The sequence below is a fragment of the Lissotriton helveticus genome, chromosome 4_1, assembly GCF_964261635.1.
Source record: "Lissotriton helveticus chromosome 4_1, aLisHel1.1, whole genome shotgun sequence".
NCBI lineage: Eukaryota > Metazoa > Chordata > Amphibia > Caudata > Salamandridae > Lissotriton > Lissotriton helveticus.
Genome location: NC_136063.1, coordinates 2,139,779,750 through 2,139,802,663, shown reverse-complemented (window position 1 = coordinate 2,139,802,663; position 22,914 = coordinate 2,139,779,750).

Genomic DNA, 22,914 nt, shown 5'->3' with positions numbered 1-22,914 from the left:
CTCAACCCACCAAGTCCAAAACCTGGAAAAGGGACATGAAGAATCTTAACCCCACTACCCTGCCTCCCCACATCGGCAGTCTCCTCCTTCCCCCTTCAGGTGCCTCGGATGTTCAATCACTGACCGACCACTACCTTGACTCTATGAATTCAATAGTCAATGAAGTCGCCCCATTGCAACTGAAGAGAGTCTCCACCAACATTTCTAACCCCTGGTATGACGGCAGACTCAATGACGACAGGCGTACTATGCGAATGGCAGAGCGTACCTGGAGATCTGACCCCTCATCACTGCATCTAAAAACGCTTAAGAACAAGAGAAATGCCTACTTTAGGAAAATAAAGCGCACAAAGTCGGACTTCTTTAGCCGCCAGCTGGACCAAGCAAAAAACAGGCCAAGAAAACTGTTCGAACTAATCAAGACTCAAACAAAGACACAACCCTTACAATCAAACAGCACAACAAGCGACACCCCACACTGTGAAGCCTTCTCTGCTTTCTTTAAGCTAAAGACCGACAACATAAGAAATGACCTCATCATAGATGTAAGCCGATTCCCCAACCACACCAGAATGTCTAACATTCAACCTAAAAACAAGGCATCATGGCTGTACTTCGACACCTACTCGGAAGAAGCAATACACAAACTGCTCTGCACCTTGAAGCCCTCTAATCACCTCACAGACCCCCTACCTGCTAATGCTGTAAAAGACTTCATCCCCTTGCTCCTCCCTCTTTGGACCAAAATCATCAACAGCTCCCTTCAACAAGGTCTCATTCCAGACTCCCTCAAGGTGGGGCAAGTCACGCCTATACTCAAGAAACCTACAGCTGACCCGTCTGACCTGAACAACTACCGTCCTATCACCAATATCCCCACCCTGGCCAAACTGCTGGAGAAATGTGTCCAACTCCAACTAACAAAACACATTGACCAATTTGACCTCCTCAACCCTCATCAATCAGGCTTCCGAGCGAAACATAGCACGGAAACAGCTATGACACACATAATTGATGACGCCCTCCAAATCCTTGATCGCAATGAGTCCTGCCTCCTCATCCTTCTTGACCTCTCTTCAGCATTTGACACGGTCAAACATGAGAACTTACTGGAGCTGCTAAGCACTAGAATGGGTCTATCGGGAACTGTTCTCAAATGGTTTTCTTCCTTCCTTCATAACCGGTCTCAGAAGTTCAAGATCGACAATGTGCTATCTACACCTGTGCCTGCAGATCTAGGTGTTCCACAAGGATCCTCCCTCTCCCCCACACTGTTCAACCTCGTCATGGAACCGCTCGCCACCTTGCTCCAAGCATCCAATGTTCAATTCCATATGTACGCCGATGACACACAACTTTACCTAAAGCTACAATTCCCGGAAGATATCAAACTTCTGAATTCCACACTTAGTAACACTCAATCTTGGTTGGCCGATAATCACCTCAAACTAAATGCGCTGAAAACTGAGTTCCTACTCATCTCACCCCCGGCGAAAATTTCCACCACCCAAACCTGGCTCAATAACCTAACAGCACTCAATGTCCAACCTACCATCGTGGATTCTGCGAAATCCATAGGCATCACACTCGACGCCAAGCTCAACATGCAACAGCACGTTAGCAAAGCCACAAAAAGAGCTAATTTCCAAATCAACACACTGAGGAAACTTAAACCCTTCCTCCCTGCCAAAGACTTCCAAACTGCTGTACAAGCTTTAGTCATCCCTCGCATAGACTACGGAATTGTGGCCCTCAGCGGACTCCCGCTATCCACAACAGAACCCCTAAGAGCCTCCCTGAACGCTGCCGCAAGACTCATTACTGGCTCAAGAAAACATTCGCATATATCCCCAGACTTAAAGTCTCTAAAATGGCTGCCTTTTGAAGCCAGAATACAGCTAAAAATTGCAGTTATGACACACTCGGCCGTGCACCACAATGCACCCAACTACCTCGTTCAAAAGTTGTCTATATCAGGAGGGTCGAGATCCAATAGAAGTACAAAAAATCTACTCCTGAAACCTCGTAGATTCCGGAAAGAAAAAACATACAAGCGCTCCTTCTCAGGAATGGCACCCAGGATCTGGAATGCGCTCCCTCCTGAAACCAGGCTTATCTCCTCCACTGCACTCTTCAAGAAAGAGGTGAAAACAATCCTTCTGGCCAAGATCTCCTGAACTTTATAGGTGCTGGATCTGAGACTCTGCATCGCTTTGTATCACTGATCACCTTGTCCTTTGGCACTATACTCCTACTTGATGGTGACACTACTACGCTACTCTCTTACTACCAATCAATATATGATACACTTTGGTTTATTGAATCACCCTCCCGATGCCCCCACCCAGTGCTCTCTCTATCCTAAGAAATTGGTATAAGCCATTCACACACCCAAGGTTTACCTGAACCCTTCTGTAGTGGGATCAATGACTTGTGCCGTCTTATATTACTTGTTTACCTGATTGTATATTGATATGTTTCTGTACATTACTGTTATCCTACTATGTTAGTGATTATTATACTGCTCCCATTATCATTGTTCATTCCTGCTGCCCCTACCTCTGTCTCTGTGAAGCGCTCTGATATCTGTAAGGATCTTGTTCGCGCTATATAAAACTTTGAATAAATAAATAAATAAATAAACTATAACTTGCGCGCCCGCAATGCACTGCTGATGACGTCACATATTACATCACTCATGACATGGTCAGTGACATCACTCATGACATCACTGATGACATCTCAAATGACATTACTGATGACATCACTGATGACATCATCGTTGTGAAAGAGTGGCAGACCTCCTCTCACCCTAATATAACCTTTGATACACACATTCAAAAATAGAAACTAAAATTTTAAAAACAATGGAGATACCAAAACCAGTTACAACAACCTATTCAGTAATTCCAACATCTACATACACCTCCACTCATTCACCAACAGTTCTTTATAGTCACTCATACATGTACTCACTCATCATATGTACTCATACACCTATACACCCTGTTACACACTGATACCCATCCATAGATTTACTCACACACATACTCACACATGCAAATCAAACATCCATTTACTTGCATATACAGCTATACGCACACCACTACACTTACTTCTACAGAAACGTACACATACTTACTCTCTTAAACAATCACTTATAGAAACACATACTTATTTATACAGGAACTCTTCCAATCTCTCACTCTCACATATACTCACCTATATACATCAATACTCACATATACTAGTTTAAAACATATGTAGTTACTCATAAAGATACTATTGAGACAGTCATTCACTCACTAACACACCCATACACACACTCATCCACCCATACAGTCCTGCACACATGCTGTCTTCAAAACACATACAAACAGTGAGTCGGTCATTCATGCATCTGTGTGCTAATTAATACCCCCACCAAACCATACAGACACTCATTCTGATACTCAAAAAACAAACTAATAACCCATATAGACACTCATGTAGCTACTCACCAACCCATGCAGCCACTTATACACAAAGTGAGACACTGATACAGATATTTACATATTTAAACATTACTCGCTAATACATGTATTCACTAAGATACACTTAATAAGTCAGTTATACAATCAATTTTACAAAAGAAAGATGCATTTAGACACTTATTTACCCATTTATTCTTCCATCGACCTTTAGATATACATATATAAAAATATTTATTTTTCAGAAAGACACACATTCACTGGATGATGTCATCAGTGATGTCATCAGTAATGTCATGAGTGATGTCACTGACCATGTCATGAGTGAAGTAATATGTGACGTCATCAGCAGTGCATTGCAGGCGCGCGAGTTATAGTTAGCTGAACTAACTATAACAGGGGAATTTCAATGGTTTTGTATGAATGAAATGTCCAGCTAACTATAACATGTGGGAAACCTATGTTTTTTTCAGTGAATTTCTAAGGTTTTTTAAATGCTAATTCCTAACTATAACGTGGCTGAAACCTGTGTTTTTTTCAGTGCATATATATATATAAATATATATATATATATATGTATGTATTCACTGAAAAAACCATAGGTTTCACACCAGTTATAGTTAGGAATTAGCGTTTAAAAAACCTATTAAATTCACTGAAAAAACCATAGGTTTCACACCAGTTATAGTTAGCTGGAAATTTTACTCGCATAAAACCATTGAAATTCCCACGTTATAGTTAGTTGGACTCACTATAACTTGCGCGTGCAATACACTGCTGATGACGTCACATATTACATCACTCATGACATGGTCAGTGACATCACTCATGACATCACTGATGACACCATCCAGTGAATGTGTGTCTTTTTAAAAAATAAATATGTGTTATATATGTATATGTAAAAGTTGATGGAAGAATAAATGTTTAAATAAGTGTTTACTTGGATGTTTTAAAAAAAAAATTTGATTGGTTAACTGGTTTATTAAGTGTATCTTAGTGAATACATATATTAGAGAGTAATGTTTAAATATTTAAATATATGTATTAGTGTTTCACTTTGTGTATAAGTGGTTGCATTGGTTGGTGAGTAGCTACATGTGTATGTATATGGGTTATTAGATGTTTTTCTTAGTATCAGTATGAGTGTATTTATGGTTTGGTGGGGGTATTACTTAACACATAGATGCATGAATGACTGACTCTCTCTTTGTATGTGTTTTGAAGACAGCATATGTGCAGGACGGTATGGGTGGATGAATGTGTATATGTGTGTGTTAGTGAGTGAATGACTGTCTCACTAGTGTCTTTATCAGTAACTACATATGTTTTAATCTAGTATATGTGAGTATTGATGTATATAACTGAGTATATGTGAGAGTGAGGGATTGTAAGAGTTCCTGTTTAAATTAGTATGTGTTTCTATAAGTGATTGTTTAAGAGAGTAAGTATGTGTAAGTTTCCTTAGAAGTAAAGTGGTAGTCTGTGTATAGCTGTATATGCAAATAAATGGATGTTCAATAGTTTATTTGCATGCGTGAGTATGTGTGAGAGTATCTTTTGGATGACTGTCGGTGTGTAAGAGGATGTATAGGTGTATCACTACATATGATGAGGGAGTATATGTATGAGTGACTATATAGAACTGTTGGTAACTGAGTGGATGTGTATATAGATGGTGGAATTATTGAATTGGTTGTTGTAACTGGTATGGATATCTCAATTTTTTTGAAAATTTTAGTTTCTATTTTTGAATATGTGTTTCAAGGGTTACATTACAGTGAAAAGAGGTCTGTCACTCTGTCACAAGGATGGTGTCATCAGTGATGTAATGAGTGATGTCACTGACCATGTCATGAGTGATGTAATATGTGACGTCATCAGCAGTGCATTGCACGCGCAAGTTATAGTGACTCCAACTAACTATAACATGGGAATTTCAATGGTTTTATGCGAGTACAATTTCCAGCTAACTATAACTGGGGTGAAACCTATGGTTTTTTCAGTGAATTTAATAGGTTTTTTAAACGCTAATTCCTAACTATAACTGGTGTGAAACCTATGGTTTTTTCAGTGAATTTCATAGGTTTTTTAATAGCAAATCTCTATAGGTATGAAATGTAATATTTTTTATAATGAAGTTATACTATTTTTTTTAAAGTTTTTTATTTTTTTTTATTTTTGTGCCCCGGGGCGCGTACCGGGGAGCGTCCCGTTAGCGCTATTGCCGCGAACGAAAACAACATCGTGACGTATCGCGTAGCCGCGTGATACGTCATATGACGCACAGCGTGCACCGGAAGCACGCGAGCGCATACGATCACGCAACGTCCAACGTCCTGACGCGTGTTGAAAGTTGGACTGAGACCGTCAACATTATCGGCGCCCTCTTGCTCTCCTTAACCTTTTTGTGCGCGTAAAACAGCCGCCATTTTGAACACCATGGCTTCCCTGCTCCCGCCGAGAGCCAGCGCGCCTCTCTCCCACTCCTAGCTTTGCCGGCATCCCCCGCATACTGACAACCCCCCTGCCTGCACCTGCCGCGAATCATAAAACCCCTCTCCAGCGCTGCTCTGCCCCAGGCCCTCGTCCTGTTCCCAGCGCAACACCTCCCTTCTTCCCATTTATGATCCCCGGCCCTTTGATGCAAACCCCTTTTCCCCGTGTGCCCGTTTGTCTTCCTCGTTCCCAAGCCGACACCCAGCTCTGCCGATACTGTTCCTTGCCCCTCCCCGTACAATAGAAAGTTTCCCCCCAGCAAGGGATCCCCGGGTTGATCAAAGCCCCCCGCCCTACGAGACCCGATCAAACCCCACACACTCCGTGAATCGGCGGAATACCCAGCTGCGCGATGATCATCACCTGTTGTGAACGGGGCGGGGACTTCCACTGTAACCTTGCGTGGGAACGGGCTGGAAAGGGGGGGGGATTCTGAGGATGTCCTTCCGTACATCAAAGTATCGACGAGAATGTGTTACATGCAATAAACAGATAAACATGTGTATAAGAGGCCAGGCCTCAGGGATGCGGTTAGAGCACCTCAGAACGATACCTTCTGTCCGTTTCGTTGTGTTCTCCTCCGGAGAGAATAAAAAAACCTTGTTTCCTGCCTTCCAGTCTCCAGCGCCTGCCTCTTCAATAGTTTAACTTCTTTGTGGGTTCAAGAGGCGACACCGCCGGGCAAATACTTAAGGATCTTATATTCTGGTTGGTAGTGCCCCCCAATTATTTTCTACAATTGGCGTCCCAAGCGTGGGGCCCATCAGCGACCCATGGATCCAGTGGGAGAGGTCCTGACGACAAAGTGAACGACTGCAACGATCGGGAACGCGTCTGTCCGATAGACCCTCGTCTGACAGCCGATCATCCGAACTTCACTGGTTCCGAACAGACCTCTCTCGAGTGATCTACGGTCCTGACTGGGAACCATCAGGAGTGCCGCGAGGATAACGGAGAAGAGAGGACGATCGGGCGCTGGATTCGGAAGACAGGAAACTGTCCATGCGGTCCGGGTAAGGTCGTGTAACCACGACAAGTCGCGAAATAATTGCTTGATTGCTTGTTTGTTTAAAAAATACTAGTATTGCTCTTTTTTTTATTTATTTGGAGATTCACTGTCTGCAAACGGAGAAACAACGGGCTCTCTCTTTGCAAGCAGTGGAGGATAGGTAGGGCAGCAGCCGTGCTTATTTTTTCTCCCCCACTCAATAATCACTTGAAACTGAACTGTTGTTCGCAAAACTTTTGTTTCCTGGAGATTCCCTGTCTGCAAACAGGGAAGAGACCACCCTTTTTGCAGATAGTGAAAAGGGTAGGTAACGCAGATCTTTGCGGACCTACTCATTCTCCCCATTGTTATTTATTGGTCTTTTGTTATTTTGATCCATGAGGTATTCACTGCCTGCAAACAACGTAGAATAGAAATATTCTGTCCAGTCTTTGCACCTAGTGATAAGATAGGCAGTGCTGACTTTTTAGTCCCTCGTTACGAGCCGTCATGTCTGTCTTCTCCCCACTGATTAGTAGCCTGTTTAGCCCGGACCGCCTATTAGAGATGGACCATCCAGCCCCACTGGAAGGCACCCCTAATAAGGACATGTTCATGAAGCATGGATTGACCGCTATAGCCTATAGTAAACTATGGCATAAATATACAAAAAAGGGTCAAGAAAGTCAATGGCCCCTGATAGGATCCTTCGATGATGATAAAATAAAAACGCTAGAAACTGCCCTGGGTAAAAACAAGACAACACCTACTATGCTCGACAGCTTCGGCATGTGGCGAAAAGAAACTGAACAACGTAAAAAGAAAACTGAGAGTAGGTTGGAAAAAGAGCTGCGAAAAGCAGCCCACCTAGCTGCTCAGAAACTAGAAAAAGAGATAAAAGAAAGAGAGAAAGCTAAACAGAAACTAGAAATGGAAACGCCAAGCCAGTGTCCGGTTAGAACCCCCTCCATGCTCTACCCTGATTTACCCTCGAAACGACAAGCCAATGAGGACCTGCTGTTAGGTCCTCCTATCATCTACATGCCCCCTCCATATGCCCCTTCTCAACCCGTGGCGCAGCACGCGCCACCCCCAGGTACAAACGAAGGTACCGCCACAGCGTCGGCCCCAATGGCCTCTGTGCCAGCCGAACCCCTTGTATTAAAACCCGCATCAACAACGACGTTAGAAGAGCATGAGACTCGAGGGGCTGGCTCTGCAAGAACAAACAGACTAGACAAAGATGAGCGAGCGGGGATCGACAAAATAGCAAGGACACTGGTAGAAAGGAAGGATGATGAAGAGTACATCACAGATATGTTCAGCTCGTATACAGGGAGTCACAGACGACATTTTACCGTACGACTGTGTTATCATGTCTTGAATGCATACGAGGACCGATATCGAGACAAAGGTCCCGAGAGCCTAAGGACTCTGTACCGGAAGGTCGATATCGGGGATGAGGGCGAGTGTGATGTGTCGGACCTCCTTACGCGTACGCTTGAGGTTTTCCGCCACCTCACTGAACGAAAGCCGGGAGCTAAATCCGCAGCCCCCGTAGTGACCGAACCACCAACCGAGCAATCTAACACCATGATGCCGATACGTGAGGCTGCCCCTTACTGGGTTCCTCCTCGGGGTACAGGGACTCACGATGATGCAAACAACCAAGATGCGAAGGGAAGGGTAGTATACAACTGGGTCTACCAGCCATGGGACCGGCAAGAGATACTGACATTCCGGAAATCTCTACCCGACCTACGTAAAAACCCCACTGCCTTCTATACTGAATTGGGTACAGCCCTGGGTTCAACGATCATGACCCTGGCTGACATCGACTTGTTCTTCGGGTTATGTCTACCAGCTGATGTGTGGAAGCAAATCCGGAAAGTCGACCACCTTGAGCTGTTTGGACATACCTGGTCACAACTCGATGACCTGGACAAACAACGGGGACCAGGACAAAAGCCGTTGAAATCCATTCTAGACCTCCCAGATAAAATCGTAGAGAAATTAAAAACCCTAATCCCAGAAAAGAAAGTGGACTGGTCGATAGTAACAGCCTGTCGCCAAAAACCCCAGGAGGATGTATCGGAATACTTCTCCCGGTTTGAAACGGTGTTCTCCGATTACAGCGGCCAGGACATGACCACTGCAACCGGACACCATCTGTTTGTCCAGAATTATGTTAAGGGCCTATCATCGGAAATCTCCCAGAAACTACAGGCCAGCGAGAGTAGTTGGGCAGCCTCCAAACCTACAGCGATTCTCCAAATGGCCCAATATTATGAGCATCAGAAAAATGAAAACGATAGGGCGACAGAGAAAAAGAAGAAGGACTTAAAAGAGAGGGTGATGATTGCCAAACTGCAAGGGGTGACTATAGGACGAGACCAATACCGGGGAAACTACCAGACAAACGTCCCTAAGACTACATTTCCCCAGGACCGCACTCTGACTTCCTACAGTGGACGCACAGACCTTAGAGAAGACCAGTGCGCTTTCTGCAAAGGGACTGGCCATTGGAAATCCCAGTGCCCAGTTCTTCTGGAAATGATCAGAAACAAAGACCCCAGGGATGTAGCAAACGGACCGAGACCTAAGGGACAACAACGAGGGCCCCCAAATGACGCAACTAATGACAGATCAACCAGACCAAATATGTTCGACCGACCCAGGCAGAACCAATATCAACAATCTGACTATGACGACACTCACACCTTCGCATAGGACAGCCAAGGGCGAGGGAGGGATCCAGTCGAGCTCTATGTTGACCAGCAGGGCCCTTATGTCACTGCTAAGGTCCTGGGTACCAAGTCTCCATTTCTGGTAGACACTGGCGCAACACGTAGTGCGTTATCTAAACGACTGATTCCAAGGGCACCCTTGTCTGGCTCACTCATAACATCGACAGGTTTCGATGGAACGCCCTCCACCAACCCTTTGTCTGCCCCGATTCTCTTTGACGTAGAAAACAACACCACCGACACCACGTTCTTGCTTTCCTCCAATAGCCCTGACGCCATTATGGGACTTGACTTACTGAAACACTTCCGAGCGACGATTAGGTGTTCTCAAGATGGAGTTCGAGTGTTTCTTTACGACAACCCCGTTCTGCTTAGACATTGCTCTCCCCGACACATGTTTTCCATCACCGACGTTGACGCGTCCCTGCTTGACACTCTACCTCCGTATCTGTGGGCCAAAGCGGATTCGGACGTAGGGCGTATGTTAATTGACCCAGTGCACATTACTGTCCGACCAGACGCAACACTCCCAAAACTCCCACAATATCGGATATCGCCAGAGGGCGAGAAGGCATTGGTAATGATTATCCAGTCACTGATAGACGCAGGAGTGGTAGAGGAAGTGGTTAGCAACGTTTGCAACAGCCCTATCTTGCCCATTATCAAGAAGCAGGGAGAGGGAGATGAGAAAGCATACCGTTTCATCATCGACCTCCGAGAGATCAATAAAGTGGTGGTACCCCAGTACCCTGTGGTCTCAGACATCACCACCATCCTGACCTTGATTCCATCCACTGCCACCACCTTTTCCGTCATCGACCTCAAGAACGCATTCTTCTCCATCCCCATCCACCCAGACAGCCGATATCTCCTCGGCTTTACCCTAAAAGCCCGCTCATATAGGTTTTGCCGAGCGCCTCAAGGCTACACGGAAAGCCCTAGCATCTACAGCCAGGCCCTCAAAAGACAACTAGACCAAGTCCAGTTACCCGACGGGGTGGTGTTGGTACAATATGTCGATGACATCCTTTTGGCAGCCGACACCACCCCTCTAGCGGTTACCGCCACCATTCAACTCTTGCACTTCCTTGCGGAAAATGGCCACAAGGTCTCCAAGAAGAAGTTGCAATTCTGCCTACCCCAGGTCACTTACCTAGGCCACCTTTTGTCCAAAGATGGAAGAAAACTCACCCCTGATCGAATCCAAACCATTCTAGATACCCCTGTCCCTAAAACCCAGAAGCAGGTTCGCTCCCTATTAGGCCTCACCTCCTTCTGCCGACAATGGTTACCAAACTTCAGCCTCGTTGTAAAACCACTGCTTTCTCTGCTAAACAAAGACGTCCCTTTCCCACTCCCTTGGACTCCTGAGTGTCAAACTTCCTTCACAGAACTGCGAGATGCCCTTTGCTCAGCCCCTGTCCTGGGTACCCCTGATTACAGAAAGCCCTTCTCCCTTTACACTCACGAAAGGGAGGGGTGCGCTTTATCTGTCCTGACCCAGGCCATCGGCCCTAAGCAACGACCGTGCGCTTACTTCTCTGCCACTCTTGACCCTGTCGCCAGAGCCTTGCCTGCCTGCCTTCGAGCTGTAGCTGCTGCTGCAGTCTCTATCCGACAGAGTGAGGGGATTGTACTCTCGAATTCCCTCACGGTACTGGTACCCCATGCAGTCGACACCCTCCTGAACCAAACCAAGACACAACATCTGACGAGTGCACGACTGACTGGATACGAACTGACCTTGCTTGCCCCCCATATCACCCTGAAAAGATGCACCACACTGAACCCAGCAACTCTGTTACCCTTGCCAGAGAACGATCCCAATGTGCACCCCGTACATGACTGCGTGACTCTTACGGACGAACAGACCAGGAGTAGGGTCGATCTCAGAGACACAGCTTTCCCTGACCCCGACGGGGAGTTGTGGGTGGACGGTTCTTGCATCAAACTCTCCGATGGTACCACTTCCGCTGCCTATGCAGTCACCACGGCTCGAACTGTAGTAGAAACAGCCCGCATCACCCAGCGATCTGCCCAGGCAGCGGAACTGATTGCTTTGACGCGAGCCTGCATCCTGGCAACAGGAACCACAGCGAACATTTACACTGACAGCCAGTATGCCTTCGGGGTGGTTCACCATTTTGGGCTCCTCTGGAGGGAGAGAGGATACTTGACCTCACACGGCACACCCATTTTGCACGGGGATTTAGTCTCCGCCTTAATCGAAGCTGTCCTCCTCCCCAACAAACTTGCCGTTATCAAATGCCAGGCACACAAGAAAGTGACAGACATTATTGGACAGGGAAATGCACTAGCCGACATCACCGCCCGAACGACAGCTGAAAATAGAACGACAACACATATGTACGTGACCAGGTCACAAGCAGAAAACTGGACTGACGCCAAGGACACAATTAGAGACATACAAACGGCTAGCACACAACACGAATTGACTGAATGGACACGGGTGGGATTGAAAGACGATGAAGGCTGCTGGCGGACAAAAGACACGAACAGATGGTTGCTACCTGATTCGTACTTGATTCCCATATTAACCATGGCACACTCCCCTGCCCACATAGGATCAGCCCCCATGATCGAACTTGTCTCCAGGGTTTGGCACAATGACAAGATCCCAGATTCCGCCAAACGCCTGGTCCAACAATGCTTAATATGCCTGCAACACAACCCCGGGAAGGGAACTGTAGTACCCCGGGGGGGATTTGGGGTCCCAAACCACCCATTTGAAGTCCTGCAGATGGACTACATCCAGCTAGACAGATGCCAAGGCCTGAAATATGTACTCGTCGTGGTGTGCGCATTTAGCAAGTGGGTGGAAGCATATCCAACCCGTGACAACACCGCTATGGCCACTGCAAAGGTTCTGTTAAAGGAGTTTTTCCCCCGTTATGGCCTCTGTCGTGTTTTATGGAGTGATAATGGCCCCCACTTTGTAGCCAAAGTTATCCAGCTCATCCTAAATGGGCTGGGTATTAAACAGAAATTCCACGCAGTCTTCCACCCTCAATCTGCTGGGCTCGTCGAACGACACAATGCCACACTAAAGCTTAAACTGGCCAAAATAGTGGCTACGACGGGCCTGAAATGGCCAGACGCCCTCCCATTGGCATTGCTATCGATGCGCTCTACCCCCACCCGACATCACTTAACCCCTTATGAAGTTGTCTTCGGTCGACCCATGAGCGTCTGGTCTGCCCCGAAACCAACTTCCATTCATGACGTTCCGGATGTCCTAATGTCTGATTATCTGTACAAATTGACTGAAACTTTGTCTGTCCTTCATCAGCAGGTGCAGCAGGCCATCCCCGATGCTTCCAGGGGTCCGGGTCACGCCATCCAGCCGGGGGACTTCGTGCTGAGCCGAAATTTTCAGCGATCAAAGAGTTTGGAACCCCGGTGGACGGGCCCCTGGCAAGTGCTGATCACCACTCGGACCGCACTTCGAGTGGAGGGGAAGAAACACTGGCTGCACGCTCATCACTGCAAAAAGGTCTCTCCAGCCCTGGCCACGACAGACACCGTCAACACCCAAGAAGAGCTCCTGAACCAGGACCGACCATCGTTGAACTGCTACCCTGATACTGAGACACTTGAACTTTCAAAACATCCTGACCCCACTGTGCCATCTCGAGAAGGGTATTTCCTGCGTCGAAAGGAGGGAGCTTCGGCTAAGTAGGCCACGGACTAGGTTAAAGGATCTCAGAACGGTGACCCAAACTACCAAGGGTTACCTGGAGAGAGGCTAAAACTAAGTCTGTGGTCCTGCCCACTACCGAGCACCTTGAAGACGAAGATGATGGAAGCGCCAGATAAGAAGATGATGGAAGTGCCAAATAAGAAGCCGACGAAGACAGCAGGAAATACCCACTACAGAAATCCGAGAGTAGACAGACTCCATAGCTCAAAGACAATTGCACTCTTCATCGTAATCCTCCTCTGTTTTCTCCTCATGACTACGCTCTGGATTATGGAAGAACACGCACCTGCTCACGAAACATTCCTAACCACTGCTCAGCCTACCACCATGAAGGAACATTATCTAATTTCGCTCTCTCCTCAACTAAGAGAGAGGCGAAAGGAGTTTTGGAACAACTCTTTCGTGCAGCTACTTCACCAGCACAATCTTGCCACCAATACCACCAAGTGCTGGATCTGTGGGTTGCTACCCCATGCCACTGGACATTCAATACCATTCATCCCTTCACCCTTCTCTGTCCACGGCTCCTGCCTTGCCTGGCTGATCCTCCTGCAAGAGAGCTATACGGGCAATGCCACCTCCAGCAGAACTGCAGCACATTCTTCTCATGGGGCCGGGCGAAACAAGACAAAGACACACTTCTGCCCGCTGACCCCCAGCGACTCGAACCAAATGGACATCCCGGCTAAAGAACAAATCGAAATGCAGGTGTTCAACAATCCAACCAGACCCACCTTCTCCTATCTGCGGAAACGAACGGCTGCCACTCTGACTGTGGCCCTGACGGTCATCAACGTCACAGGCCACATGTGTGTAGAAGGACTTGGGACACAGCTGGTGGGTCGCAGCGCTTGCCGCTTTACCAGAACTCTGGATTCCACGGATCCACCTTCCTTTGTGTCATCCCCAAACATGTATTTCATCTGCGGCACGAAGGCCTACACCTGGCTCCCCAAAGGCTGGGGGGGCGCTTGCTACATCTCCTTCGTCCTTCCTCCAACTTATGTGGCCCCAGCGAATCACCACAGGCAAAAACGAGCCAAAGACGTTGAGCAAGCCGACTCAACAGGGGCGCAGTTCCTCGATGCTATGAAAGGACTCGTCCCCCTCTGGGGCCCGATGGCAAACAGCCGTGCCATCCGACATTTGACTCAGGCAGTCGAGACAACCATGAACATCACAGCGGGCATCTTTGCCAACAACACTGCCGAGCTCCAAGCGGTCCGTTTGGTGGCTCTTCAGAACCGCCTCGTTCTAGATGTGGTTCTGGCGGACCGTGGAGGAGCATGCCGCATTATTGGGTCCAGCTGTTGTACATACATACCGGACAACTCACCCTCAGTGTACAAAGCCATCGAACATCTTCACAGACTCTCTTCGGAAGTTCACCAAGAGCAAGAAGAATGGTCGCTTGGTGGTTGGTTCTGGGACACCGTCAAAAGCTGGGGCTGGAGACTGCTCACCATTATCATGATTCCCGTAGTTGTAATATGTGGCCTATGCTTAGGAATTCAATGTCTGCCACCTATGTGTTCTCTATGTGCGAGTTGCATTTTTCCCAAAACTGTGGACATTGGAAGCGAACATATGAGAGCATTGTATGATACCGAAGTTAGAAATTTGATGAAAATTGACATTGAGTAAAGCAAGGTGGCTAGATATGTTGAAAAGGGGGGACTGTTGAAAGTTGGACTGAGACCGTCAACATTATCGGCGCCCTCTTGCTCTCCTTAACCTTTTTGTGCGCGTAAAACAGCCGCCATTTTGAACACCATGGCTTCCCTGCTCCCGCCGAGAGCCAGCGCGCCTCTCTCCCACTCCTAGCTTCGCCGGCATCCCCCGCATACTGACAACCCCCCTGCCTGCACCTGCCGCGAATCATAAAACCCCTCTCCAGCGCTGCTCTGCCCCAGGCCCTCGTCCTGTTCCCAGCGCAACACCTCCCTTCTTCCCATTTATGATCCCCGGCCCTTTGATGCAAACCCCTTTTCCCCGTGTGCCCGTTTGTCTTCCTCGTTCCCAAGCCGACACCCAGCTCTGCCGATACTGTTCCTTGCCCCTCCCCGTACAATAGAAAGTTTCCCCCCAGCAAGGGATCCCCGGGTTGATCAAAGCCCCCCGCCCTACGAGACCCGATCAAACCCCACACACTCCGTGAATCGGCGGAATACCCAGCTGCGCGATGATCATCACCTGTTGTGAACGGGGCGGGGACTTCCACTGTAACCTTGCGTGGGAACGGGCTGGAAAGGGGGGGGGATTCTGAGGATGTCCTTCCGTACATCAAAGTATCGACGAGAATGTGTTACATGCAATAAACAGATAAACATGTGTATAAGAGGCCAGGCCTCAGGGATGCGGTTAGAGCACCTCAGAATGATACCTTCTGTCCGTTTCGTTGTGTTCTCCTCCGGAGAGAATAAAAAAACCTTGTTTCCTGCCTTCCAGTCTCCAGCGCCTGCCTCTTCAATAGTTTAACTTCTTTGTGGGTTCAAGAGGCGACACCGCCGGGCAAATACTTAAGGATCTTATATTCTGGTTGGTAGTGCCCCCCAATTATTTTCTACACGCGCTTACGCTATGCGCCCCCGGGCGCGCCCCGGTGCGTGTAGCGTAAGCTCGTCGGGTCATGTGATCTGAAAATAACACTTTTCATTGGTGCAGATCAGTTTTGGTTTCCAAATGATGAAAGCCCCGATCATGTGACTTGAAAATAACACTTTTCATTGGTCCAGAACAGTTTTGTTTTCCAAATGATGAATGCCCCCACCTTTTTTCCTTATTCTGACTTTGTCCTTTGACTGAGGAAGACCTGTTTGGAGATCTGTCCCTAATCTTTTGTACTTTAAAATGGGTACAGTAGCAGCAGCAGCTGGAGCATCTGCACCACCACCACCACCACCAAGAGGACCACCACAACATTACATTGGTGGTCAAGAAGAAGAAGAGGAGGAGGAGGAGGAGGAGGAGGGAAGAAGGACATTCCTGCCAGAAGACAATACCCCATATAGGCCAAAGGAGCACATTGTATGGGAGTTTTTTTCCATCCCAGAGGGCAAGAAGAAAGTGAATGCGCCCAAGGTGACTTGCCGAATCTGTGGCTCAGAACTTTCAAGGGGGAACCCTAATAAAAAATATTCATTTGGTAATTACACCATGATTCGGCATATGCAGCGCAAGCATCCCAACAACTATTCTGCTGCAGAGATCAGAGAACTGGCCAGTAACCCTCCCCAATCTTCACCCAGCACCTCCAAAAGAAAGCAACCCACTCCATCGGGACCAGAGACAAGAGAGATGATGCCAATTATACAACCACGGTTTGGTGAATTCAGGGTCACTTGTATTTTTTGTGGTAAGACCATCAGCTATGGTGAGCAGAGCGTAAAGCTCATCGTCCTTGCTGGTGACAACCACAATTGCCCCAAAAAACCCTAATTTTTTCCTGATTTTTCTTTGCTCCAGTTGAGCCGTTTACAATTCCCTGTTTTTTGTTTCTCCCCATAAAAAATACAAAAAAAATATAAAACTGTTCAGAAAACCCAAAAAAGTAAAAAAAATTGAAAAAAACAATAAAAAAATTATAAAACAACAAAAAGAATAAAAAAACTGTTCTTTTTAGAACTACCTCCAATTTATAAAAAAAGCTACATTTTTTAAAAACTCTGTCATTTTTTTTTCCTTAGGGTACGCACACCGGGGCGCGCACCAAAAAAAATAGAAAAAAAAATAATGAAGGAGTGAGCATGAGGAAAGGAGACAGAGAGAGTGATGTTAAGAGAAAGAGAGCTAGAGGGAGCAACACAGAGCGACTGTGTATTACATAGTAAGACAGAGAGAAGGTGTAATAGGGTGTAAGTGAGAAAAGGAAAATGAATAAGGGAGCGAAAGAAGTAAAGAGAAAGGAAGAAAACTAAAGCAGAGGTACCGGGAGAATGTGAGTGGGTGTTGAAAGTAAAGAGAAGGACAGTAAAGGATGGGGAATGAGGGGTAGTGATGGAACCGGAGTAAAGGAACAACGGTGATGGAGGGTTAGAAAAGAGCAGTGAGTGTAAGTAAAGAGGGGTGAAAGAGGGTGGATAAAAGTGAATAAGGGTAAGACATGGGGAGTGACAGAGAGAAAAGAGAGAGAGAGTAAGGGAAGGAGTGAGTAAAAGGTAGTGAGTGAAGCAGCAAAGAAAGGTAAGTGAGAGAGTGTGGGTGAGTTGTAGGGAGTGAGCATGACGAGAGAGTATTGACAGAATGAGGGGACAGAGACAGCGACGATAAGAGAGACAGAGTGAGGGAACGGAAGTGAGGAACAGTGAGAACAGACGGACTGAGAGAAGGAGTGACAGGAGTAAAGTAAATGATTAAGGGAAAGGGAATGAGTGAGGGAGCAAAGGAAGGGAACAGAGGGTAAGGGAAGTAAAACAGGGGGACTGAAAGAAGTTGAATGTGGGAGGGGAGTTAGGGAAAGGGGAGTAAACATGGAGGATAAGAATAAGTGAGGAAAGCAGAGTAAAGAAACAGGACTGAGGTAGGGTGAGAAAATAGTAGTGAAGTTAAAGCAAAGGGTGATGACAAACTACATTTTTTTAGTCACACTTACCATATAATTAATGTAACTTTAATTACATTTTTTACTACACTTTGTATCTGTTAAAGAGAGAAGAAAAAATAAGTTATAATTAGTAAAATATATATTTTAAAATAAAAAGATACAAATGAAGAGGTTAAAAATCATAACAGTGTATTAAGAAATAAAGTAAGAGTGAAGGACACAGAAAGGGAAATAAATAAGGTAGAAGGAGAAAAAGAGGGAAAAAGAAATAGAAGGAGAGCAAATTACTAAGAGTAAGGCATATAGATTCACTGACAGAGAAGAAGAGAAGAAGCCTATCCCCCACTGCACTTATCTTCATCACCTTTTAATAAGGTAAGTTGTTAATTTGTAAGGGGCACTTTAAGTTAATTTGTAAAAACGTTTTCTGATAGTTATTTACTGTCCCACTGTTATAGTTATGGATTGAGTTAGGCTTCTCTGGTATAATTATGAAATTACTTAGGCTTCTTCACATACACTTTTTTGATATTTCTACTTCCTGCCTGATGCCATACACTGCCCAAAGATAACTTCACTGTTAAAAACTCAGAAGTACCTGTCTAAACTTAAACCCAACACTGCCCTAACTCTACTGATATATTTATTTTTAATGCAATTTACAGCAAGAAAATGGAAGGAGAAGCAAATATTTCTTTCGAAATAGTTCTTCAAAACAATCCTGAGGAAGACTTTGACTTTATGGATCAGTGTCTAGACAAAGAGTTAGTTAATTGTGTGGAAGAAATGGAATCATGGACTGAAAATGAGGACATTCATGACGATATAATGTTGGAAGTGTTATTAAATTTTGAAAAATCAGAGCAATACATTTTTATTTAATAATTAAAAATTGTTTGAGACATTATTCATTTTTATATGTAATTCATGAAATAGTACCAAAATGAATATAATATAAAGTGAGACTTACAGTATACTGTCCAACTTTTTTGTGTTACATAGTAAATTTGCTCATAGTTACTTCTTTCTCCCACTATATTATCTCCAATGTGTATTTGACATCTCTTTTTTATCTCCTGCCTCCATGTTGTTTCTGCTTTCCTGACAGACTATGCTATGGATTCCATATACCACAATCAATTCTGTAACAACATGCAAGATATCTACAGAGGAGACAGTGTGCATTGAATTTAAGACTCTGCATTGGTACCTACATGTTGGTACTTAAATCACCCACACAACACAACAACTCTATGCAACGCTACCCTACCTCTAAGCTCTTTAAATTATTATTTTACTGTTTCACTGGGTTTTCCCCTTGATACGCTCCCCGGTACGCTCCCCTTTTTTTTTGCCCCACGGGGCCCTTTTATGGACCCCACATCAAACCTAGGGGGTCAAGGGGTCTCTACCCTGCCCCCTTTTGATCATTTCCCCCTTTGTTTTTGCCACCTCTTGTGTCTCGATCCTACCGAGACACAAGATGGCGGCCGCTCCGGACTGTTTGGAATGTTGACAGACACCCGAAAGCCAATCAGCTTTCCGCGCGCGAACTCGCGGTGCGCGCCAGGTGTGCTCCCCGGTGCGCGCACCGGGGCGCGCTTATAGATATATATATTTTTTTTAACCTAAATTACTTAAAATCCACTGGAGCACATATCTTGAGACATAGCAAAGGCACATCGGGCTACCAGTCCCTACAATTTTGCCAAGTTTGGTGGAAATCCATTCAGCCGTTCGGGCTAAAAGTTAGTCCAACCGCCCTATGGAAATTAACATGGGGAAACACGTTTTCGCTTCGAAACGCGTCGGGCAGATCCATTACGGAGTGGCGTCTACGAGCGGATCCCCGTCCTCACCTACACATAAATAAAGCTGCTGCTCGCGTGCTACTCATAAGGTGGACAACCTTGGAGCGTGAATATATATATATATATATATATATATATATATATATATATTTATACTAATATAATAAAGAGAGAGCCCAAACCTTTGAGGCGGGTAATCTCAGAAACCACAGCACCAATCACAACACCCAATACAGCGTTGGAAAGGGCAGTTGCAGCAGAAGGACATAGGCTATGCAGACGCCCACCATATACATTTAAAAGGTACAAGAACCGTGCCAGCAAAGTAGTCCCTTATGGGCGTGTCTGCGTTGTGCTGTGGGCGTGTGCTGGGGAAATGCCAAACGCTGGGGGCGTGTGGTACGTTCCACCCTTCATGCCATGTCTCATATCATGTGCTAATGTTTATGTTTATGTTTATGCCATTTTTAAAGCGCGCAAATACCCGGAGGTGTCTCAGCGCTCGAATACAGAACCATCGCTGAGGTGATAAGTTATGCTGGGAAGAGCCATGTTTTTAGTTTTTTCCTAAAACTGAGGAGGGTCGGGGCAGTTTTGGTGTGAAGGGGCAGAGTGTTCCAAAGTTTGGATGATGAGATGGTGAAACACCTGTCACCCCAGTTAACCTTTTTTGTTCGAGGGACTTTTAGCAGATGTGCAGAGGAGGAGCGGAGTGTTCTTGAATGCTCGTGCGGACAGAAGGCTGCTCTGAGGAACTGTGGGCCCACGTTGTTGACTGCTTTGTAGGTGATACACAGGGCCTTGAATATTGTCCGGCTCCTGACAGGGAGCCAGTGAAGTTGGCGGATGTAGGAAGAGATGGATGTGAATTTGGGGACGTTTAAGAGGACTCTGGCCGAGGCGTTCTGGACTAGTTGGAGTTGGTTAATGACTTTTTTCTGAGCGTTCAAGAGAAGGGCATTACAGTAATCAGTTTTGGAAAAAACCAAGGTGCTGACTAATGTTCTACCGGCTGATGATGGAAGGTAAGGGAGCAGTTTTTTTATTCTTTTTAGGATGTAAAAAGATGAGGAGACCACTGAATTGACATGATGATGAAATGTCAATTTGTCATCAAAAATGACTCCTAGGTTGCGAACCTTGGTGACAGGTTGAGGGGGTCTCCTAACTCCGATGGCCACCAGTGAGGGGACCAAATAGGGTCCAGCTTCCCGAATGTCATCACCTCTGTTTTGTCAGAGTTAAGTTTGAGACAGTTAGATGACATCCAGGAGCTGATAGCCCTCATTCCAGATTGAAAGTTTGCTGCCACTGACCTTTGCTATGTACAGAAAGCACAAGTTGTGTATCATCAGCGTAGGTTGTCAGGGGAATTCCATAAGATTTTATTACTCTCGCTAAGTCCGAAACGTAAATGTTGAATAGTGTCGGACTTAGCGATGAGCCCTGTGGGACGCCACAAGGGAGGGTGAAAGTCTGGGAAGTGAAGTGGGCCATTTTGACTGTTTGGGGACGATCAGCTAGGAAGGATGCGAGGAGTTCTTTCGCTTTGTTTTTGACTCCTATGGCTGAGACACGGTCGATCAAGATAGCATGATCGACCGTGTCGAAAGCTGCAGAAAGATCCAATAGTATCAATACTGCGGCTCCTCCATTATCCAGGGTCATTCTGATTTCGTCTGCTGCTTTTAGTAGCGCGGTCTCAGTTCCGTGACCCTGTCTGAAACCAAATTGGGTCTCATCTAATAAGTTATTTTTGTCTATGAAGTTGGATAATTGCATGTTCATCGCTTTTTCAAAAATCTTTGCTGGAAAGGGGAGACAAGCGATGGGTCGGTAGCTGGCAGGGAGAAGGGGGTCGAGAGTAGGTTTTTTTAGGAGCGGCTTAATGATAGCCTCCTTCCAGACTGAAGGGTAAATGCCCGTTGTAAACATGGAATTGCAGATGGACGTCAAAACAGGGGAGATGGCTTCAGGGATCCGGTTAAGAATGGCAGGAGGGCAAGGATCTAAAGGTGATCCTGATTTGGTGCCCAAGATGAGTCGATGGACTTTTTCCTCCGTAACAGCTTCAAAGAACGGAAGGCAGGGTATGTTGTTGTTAGAAGGAAGATTGGATGAGGAAGCAGAGGAGACGAAGGTAAAGGCTGAGAAAATGTCAGTGACTTTCTCTTTGAAGAAGTTTGCGAGAGAGTCGCAAAGGGATTGGGTTCCATTGAAGCAGGGGGTAGGTGGGTTGGAGAGATGAGTAACCACCTGGAACAATTCTTTTGATGAGTTTTTTGCCTGGGTGATTTGGGAGGTGTAATAAGATGATTTTTCTGTAATGATAAGATCTTTGTATATCGAGAGAGCACTTTTGTAGATAATTTTATCCGATTCGTTGTAGTGACGGCGCCAACGTCTTTCGAGGTTTCTACACTGTTGTCGCTGCAGACGAAGGGGTTCTGTGAACCAGGGGGCTGAAGGGGAAAGTCTGGTGCGATAGAAGGTTTTAGGGGGAGCTAGGGTGTGACAAGCCTTGTTTAGGCAGTGAAGGTAATTGACAGAAGCCAAAGAGGGATCCTGTTCAGTAGTGGTGATACTGTCAAGCAACAAAGCAGAGAGGTGAGGAGGGTCGATATTTTTCCAGTTTCTGATGGTAATAGGAGAGTAGGATGGTGGGCGGGAAGGCAAGGTTGTCAATTCTATGGAAAAGCAGACTGCTGAATGGTCCGTCCATATGAGGGGGGTCACATTTGACACCGCAATATGTGGGTTGCTGGTGAATAGCCCGTCGAGGGTATGACCGGCTTTATGGGTGGGCTGAGTGACAATCTGCTGTAGGCCGACAGCTGCTAGATCATTGGATAGCACCATGGTGTCAGGGTCAGATAAGGCCTCAAGATGAAAATTAAAGTCGCCCAGTATGGTGAAATGTGGTGCGCCTGCGGTGACCTCGATTAAATTGGTGAGATTGTTAAGAAATTTCGCTCTAGACCCTGGAGGGCGGTAGAGTAGGATGCCTGTAAATGATTGGATATCGGAGATGCTGATGGAGAAAGAAGAAGCCTCGCAATCGCTATAGTTAGAGTCGGTGAACTTGACTTTGAAGTGGTTTTTGTATATGATGGCTATTCCTCCCCCCTTACCTAA